This window comes from Cajanus cajan, chromosome 11 (assembly GCF_000230855.2).
Source record: "Cajanus cajan strain Asha chromosome 11, NIPB_CcT2T_4, whole genome shotgun sequence".
NCBI lineage: Eukaryota > Viridiplantae > Streptophyta > Magnoliopsida > Fabales > Fabaceae > Cajanus > Cajanus cajan.
The window spans coordinates 21367753-21375810 of NC_138527.1; positions in this window are offsets into that span (position 1 = coordinate 21367753).

The window sequence follows — 8058 nt, forward strand, 5'->3', positions numbered from 1 at the left end:
CATGAAATTGCTCCTTTGACTAAATGTAGACTTTCTTGTATCCATACAACAAAGTCTGAATCTATATATTCAATCACCTCAAGATGATTAGATCTCCTATAAGTAAGTGTATGATTCTTTGTTCCTTGCAAGTATCTTAAGACTTTCTTTGCATCTTTCCAATGATCCAATCTTGGATTACTCTGGTATCTACCAAGCATACCAATTGCAAGGCTAATATCTGGCCTCGTACATGTTTGAGCATACATCAAACTCCCAACAACAGATGCATAAGGGATATTTTCCATCTGTTTTCATTCCAAATCATTCTTTGGACATTGCATGAGACTAAATTTATCTCCTTTTTGTATTGGAACAGGAGATGTTGAACATTTATCCATTATGAATCTCTCTAAAACTTTATTAATATAAGCTTTTTGAGACAAACCTAACAGTTTTTGTGATCTATCACGAAATATTTTTATTTCTATAACATAGCCTGCCTCACCCATATCTTTCATTTCAAAGTTATTAGAGAGAAACTTCTTAGTCTCACTTAATAGACCAAGGTCATTAGTTGCAAGCAAGATGTCATCAACATACAAAATTAGAAATATAAACTTGCTCCCACTAACCTTCAGATATATACACCGATCGATAGTGTTTTCCTTAAATCCAAAAGACATAATAGTATCATTGAACTTAAGATATCGTTGTCAGGAAGCCTGTTTAAGTCCATATATTGATTTCTTAAGTTTACACACCATGTGTTCCTTTCCTTCTTCAATGAACCCCACTAGTTGGTCCATATAAAAATTTTCTTCTAAATTTCCATTTAAAAAGGCAGTTTTAACATCCATTTGATGTAACTCAAGATCATAATGAGCTATTAATGCCATAATAATTCTGAAAGAATTTTTCCTAGAAACTGGTGAAAATATTTTGTTAAGTCAGACGAAGCAATTCTCAACAAGGTTTTGAATGAGACAAATATAATACATGTTGTTATTTCTAACAAGAGTGTTAGTGTTTCAGAAAAACATAAAGTACAAGCAATTTGAAGAATAGAGAATGTGCATATGCTAAGAGAAAAGAAGAAAACCTTCAAGCCAGACGAAAAGACTAAATCAAGAACAAGACGAAAGCTTCAAGGATCAGACGAAACAAAGCCAAATAATAGACGGAACAAATGATAGAGGAAATTGAGCATCAAATGATAGATGGAATACAACATGTACGCCAGACAATGATAAATTAAATATCAGACTAAGGTATGTCAAGTAGAACCTAGAGCGCAACATAAGAAATCAGACGAAGGCTAGTCAATGATCAAAAGAAAGTCAACAATATTTCAGACGAAGGACAACACAGATTGAAAAGTATTACAGACGAAAACAAAGTCTGTGCATCTACAAAGTTGACCAGACCATAGAAAGTCAGAGCATTAAGGACTAATGCTTAGATGAAGATCAAGATTTGAGAAGCAAATGGACTACCAGACGCAGACGAAGACTGCCATGCAAGTATCTGAAGAATCAAGTCTCAAAGGACAACTCAGACATTGTTTACGATCATACGAAAGCTCTCAACATAATCGCATGATTAAAGGAAGAGAAGAAAAAGAAGAAAAGCACGCCAAAAGTAAAAGCATGCATGTGTTAGAAAAAGTACATTACTTTTTCAGATAAAGACAACACTCTGTAGCTACAATGACCAGAAGAGGACAAAAAGTTCCTAGGTCTCAGGTAAAGTCAGACACTACTACTAACAAACATAGAAGACTTCACGCAATGTCTATAAACAAGAAGTAACATTTAATGCAAGATCTTATGCATTAAATGAAAGATCAAACTAGTCATGAACGACTACATCCAACCTCAATAAACATTTGCAACGGGAAAATTTTACAAGATTATATATATATATCACGACTTCAAACCTTGAAAGGTTGGGTTTTGGTGAAGATGAGCGAAGAGTGATATCAAGCCCATGAAGCAACAAAACCAGAGATAGAGCGTATAAAGTAAAATGTACCATAGTATATTTATCTTTGTACACTAAGGAGTTTTAAGTGCAACTTAGGAACATAAACCTTAGTGAGTGTATTCATCTTTGTATCCTCTCTATGAGAGTAAACCAAACACTCAATCATTGTAAAACTAAGGTTGCATACCTTAGTGACTGTTGTAAACCTTTTGTATCCTCTTTGTGAGAGTAACCCAAACACTCAAACCAAATCATCCATTTATCATTTGTTAAGCCTGAAGAGGCTAGGGAAAGAATACTTGTAAAAACTTGAAGAGGCTTGTCAAAGAATACTCATTGAGAGCTAGAAGTGGTTGAACAAAGAATACTAGCGCTAGTGAGTGAAGCTAGCAGGCCAGAAGTTGGTCGATAATACTCATTGAGAGCCAGAAGTGGTTGATCAAAGAATATTAGCGTCGATGAGTGAAGTTGATGAACCAGGAGTAGTTAAGAATACTCGGGACCAGGAGTTGTCGTGACCTGGGTGGTCTAGAATACTCATTGTGAGCCAGAAGAGGCTAATCAAATAATACTAGCGTCGACGAGTGCAGTTCACGAACCAGGAGTGGTTGAGAATACTCGGGACCAGAAGTGGTCGTGACCTGGGTGGTCTAGAATACTCACTGCGAGCCTGAAGAGGCTTATTAAAGAATATTAGAGTCAATGAGTGAAGTTGGCCAATCAGGAGTGGTTGAGAATACTCGGGACCAGGAGTGGTCGTGACCTGGATAGTCTAGAATACTCACAACGAGCCAAAAAAGGCTGATTAAAGAATATTAACGCTGATGAGTGAAGTTGGCGGGCCAGAAGTGGTCGATAATACTATATCTACTTCATTGAATATCTAGTGGAACCCTTCAATTGAAGGAGACTAGACATAGCTCAGTTTGAGCGAACTAGTATAAAAATACTTGCACTATTTTTCATGTTTTAGATGCACCTTTATTTAGTTGATTTAACATACTGAAAACTTCATCCAATACTTATTATGCATCACAACTATCTTTAGACGAAAACCACACTTGCTTAAGTTATTATCTTAAAGAACAATTTTCGTTTAAGAAGCATTTTCCCTGTGTAGACGATGAACCTTCAGACGAAAAATTCCTTGCTTAACAAATCCTGCACAAATCTTTTAAGTACCCAAAATAACATTTTTACTGGATGAAAAAGAGATTCATTGTGAAAACATTTTTTTAAAATTCCTTTGTTCACACTCACACATATTCAACCCCCCTTCTATGTGTTTTCATATAACTCCATGTTTCTTTATAGTCAATACCATCTTTTTGAGTAAAATCTTTGGCAACAAGTCGAGCCTTGTAACGTTCAATATTGCCATGAGAGTCACACTTAGTCTTAAAGACCCATTTACACCCAAATCTCTTACATCCTTTACGCAATTGTACAAGGTCCCATATACGATTATGTGCCATTGATTTAAGCTCATATTTCATGGCATCTAACCACTTACGAGAATTATCATCATTAATGGCTTCTGAAAATGAAACTGGATCATTATTAATGCCTAAGTCATTTTCTGACTCTTGTAGATAAACCATGTAATCATTCAAAATAGAATATTTCCTTTCTCTTTGGGATCTTCTTAATACCATTTCTTGTGGTTGTTCTACTATAGGTTCATTGTTAACCTCGGGATCATTAATTTGTTGTTCTTCTTGATCGTTGTACATCCAGAATTAATCCACCAAGTATTATGGGGAACTTCAATTAAAATAGATTCGAAACATACATAAGCATTGTGCTCACCTTTCTTTTCAAACCAAGCTTTGCATTTTAGGCAATCCTTCTAGAAATGTCCAAACTTCTCACAGAAATGACATTTATCATTTTTCTTCTGGATTTTAGTAGAGGACTGGGAAATCTTTAATGGTCATTTGCCTTTTCCATGTTTCTTATCAACTTTCTTTCCAGCTCCCTAATTATTAACATAATGAATGGAGTGGTTTCCTTCATTCTTGAGTCTAGTTTCCTCCTGAACTAACATATTGTGCAATTCATGCACATTCCATTTGTCTTTCATGGTATTATAGTTCATTTGGAAATGACCATAATTAGATGGTAATGAGTTCAAAATGAACTGCACAAGGAAATTTTCATCCACTGTCATTCTAAGAGACTTAAGTCTTATTGCAATGTTTGTCATCTCAATGACATGTTCATGCATAATATAAGAACCATCAAACTTCATTGTGGTTAAGGTACTCATTAATGTCCCAACAAGAGACTTATCAACAGTTTGGGAGCGCTCTTCCACAAATTTCATAAATTCTTTTGCACTTTCAATTTTGGAAAGAGTGGACTTAATGTTATTTTCTATCCTCATTCACATAAACATCAGGCTAAGTCTATTTGACTTTTCTCAAGCCTTATAATGGGCTTTCTCTTCATTGCTACTAGCATCAGTAATAGTAGCAGGTTTTTGAACTTGAATAGCTAAATCAAGATCCAACACACCTAAGTGAAATTGGACTTGTTCGCTCCAATCAGAGAAATTCAACCCATTAAAGATCGGAACAGACATAGCATGAGAATGCAAAGATATAGGAACAGATACTGCAATTAACACATGCTTAACATTAATAGTTTGAGTCATATAAATTAAACATACGATACAAATTCAAACAACAAACAAGCATTCTATGCATACCAATATCCTTCTTTGGGTGATACATTAATACACAAAAACATAATGTTGCTAATAATATTAACATTATTTGATAAGACATATGCATTAATTATAAATACTTATTTTCTTTGGATATGTAAATAAAGCTAATAATGCATACTCACACCAACAGTCATATCCATTAATTATAAAAACAACTAATCAACCTTTGAGTGATCCATAAATGTCTTATAATAATGAACTTCAATTAACCCATAAACCAATAATTCATAATTTAACATCCATGCTATGGGTAATTGAAATAAAATTATCATTAATTTGGAATTAAATAAAACATAAATATTTGACCAGTTTGGTGATTACAAATCTATCATACATTTAATCCAAAAATAAATGCAATTAATTTTTTTTTCAATTGTAAAATCAAGTTGTTTCATAAAAGCTAATAACATGCAGACTTAAAACTTGAATTTAATCAATATCACCATTCAAATTCAATCATGACTTTCAAATTGGAAATTCAATTAGATATAAAAGCCCAATCACAGACTCTTTAAACACATAAGCTTTCAACTTTGGAATAAATAGGATAGTACTTTCATTTTGATTTCCAATTTCAATCATGTCAGATGCTTGCTATTTCAATTGTAAAGTTAAGTTACAATTCCAAATCAATTTCAGCATTCCATACGCATAAGCTAAAATTACAAATTACAATTGACATGACAAGAAAATTGGGAAAACATTCGACATTTGGTTTCAATTCAATATTTTTATTTCAAATAAAAATTCTCATAACAAGGAGATTTCAAATTTCAAATTCAAGGGACATTCCAAATTGAATTCACAGCATTTCCAAAATCAAATTCATTCTCAATATGTGTAGCAAGGAAAAAAAATTGTTCCAACAAATTTCCAATTAAAATTAGGGTTCATAAAATTGGGAAACTATCATTCATGGAGAATCATAAATTCAAAAACCTAAAGCTCTGATACCACATGTAAGTTGTAGCCTTTATATCATTCATGATTCAAGAAAACTACTGCATACCATAAGGATTTTTAGAATTTATGATTCTCACATACATTTATAATAGTAAGCGAGACTTACTTTGATCCATGAAAGGCCTAATAAAATTAGTTCTTCATTCTCCTTTCCCAATATATCTCTTGCCTTTCCTTTCTATTCTCACAACCTTTCTTGATGGTTAATAGTGAGTGATTTTCCAAGTAGAGACAGAACCCTTATTTCCTTTCTTTTGCCAACTTCCATTAAGTTGGTTACCATCAGTTTTTTAAAGTTTAAAAAATAATAACTTCCCATACTAACCAATAGGTCCCTTTATTTTATTAAATAACATTTAGGCCCATAATTATATTTCACATGAGTCACATTATTTAATTTACTAATTTATTTTTATAACGTTTTCCCACTTGACTCATACAATGCCATACTTCATGATTTAATAATTACATAAATCATAATGCGCATTAAAAGAGCTTAAATAATTGGTTCTATCATTAATCATAATTAAAGATACAAAATAATAAGAGCCATGGCGGTTACATGTCATTCAATCAACACATTCCCTTCCATATACTACTATATTATCGTTCTCCTTAATATGACTTTAAAAATAAGAATTCCATAATGGGTTCAAACATAAAGTCATTTTCATTATCACATAATATGTTTTCCACATCATAATTTGCATGCATATACATAAAGTAGAAAACAAAAATTTCATAAACTTGTACATTAACGAGCTTAGAGTGTCAAATAGGCATTAATAACAACATTAACATTCAACATTCACATTCACTGGTTGACATAATGTCCATATTCTCTACATGGCCAGTAAATAATTTGGGCGATAACCTTTTTGTTAAAGGGTCAACAATCATAAGATTAGTGTTAATATGTTCTATTGACACTCTTTGATTCAAAACTTCTTATTTAATGGCAAAGTATTTCAATTCCATATGCTTAGCACCTTTGGAATACTTGTCGTTTTTAGAAAAGAAAATAGCTGCAAAATTATCACAATAAATTTTCAACGGTTTGGCAATACTGTCAACTACTCCAAGTCCCGAAATAGAATTTTGCAACCAATTAGCCTAAACTATGACCTCAAAGCATGCCACAAATTCAGCCTCCATAGTGGATGCAACAATAACTGAATACTTCGCACTTTGTCATGAAATTGCTCCTTTGACTAAATGTAGACTTTCTTGTATCCATACAACAAAGTCTGAATCTATATATTCAATCACCTCAAGATGATTAGATCTCCTATAAGTAAGTGTATGATTCTTTGTTCCTTGCAAGTATCTTAAGACTTTCTTTGCATCTTTCCAATGATCCAATCTTGGATTACTCTGGTATCTACCAAGCATACCAATTGCAAGGCTAATATCTGGCCTCGTACATGTTTGAGCATACATCAAACTCCCAACAACAGATGCATAAGGGATATTTTCCATCTGTTTTCATTCCAAATCATTCTTTGGACATTGCATGAGACTAAATTTATCTCCTTTTTGTATTGGAACAGGAGATGTTGAACATTTATCCATTATGAATCTCTCTAAAACTTTATTAATATAAGCTTTTTGAGACAAACCTAACAGTTTTTGTGATCTATCACGAAATATTTTTATTTCTATAACATAGCCTGCCTCACCCATATCTTTCATTTCAAAGTTATTAGAGAGAAACTTCTTAGTCTCACTTAATAGACCAAGGTCATTAGTTGCAAGCAAGATGTCATCAACATACAAAATTAGAAATATAAACTTGCTCCCACTAACCTTCAGATATATACACCGATCGATAGTGTTTTCCTTAAATCCAAAAGACATAATAGTATCATTGAACTTAAGATATCGTTGTCAGGAAGCCTGTTTAAGTCCATATATTGATTTCTTAAGTTTACACACCATGTGTTCCTTTCCTTCTTCAATGAACCCCACTAGTTGGTCCATATAAAAATTTTCTTCTAAATTTCCATTTAAAAAGGCAGTTTTAACATCCATTTGATGTAACTCAAGATCATAATGAGCTATTAATGCCATAATAATTCTGAAAGAATTTTTCCTAGAAACTGGTGAAAATATTTTGTTAAGTCAGACGAAGCAATTCTCAACAAGGTTTTGAATGAGACAAATATAATACATGTTGTTATTTCTAACAAGAGTGTTAGTGTTTCAGAAAAACATAAAGTACAAGCAATTTGAAGAATAGAGAATGTGCATATGCTAAGAGAAAAGAAGAAAACCTTCAAGCCAGACGAAAAGACTAAATCAAGAACAAGACGAAAGCTTCAAGGATCAGACGAAACAAAGCCAAATAATAGACGGAACAAATGATAGAGGAAATTGAGCATCAAATGATAGATGGAATA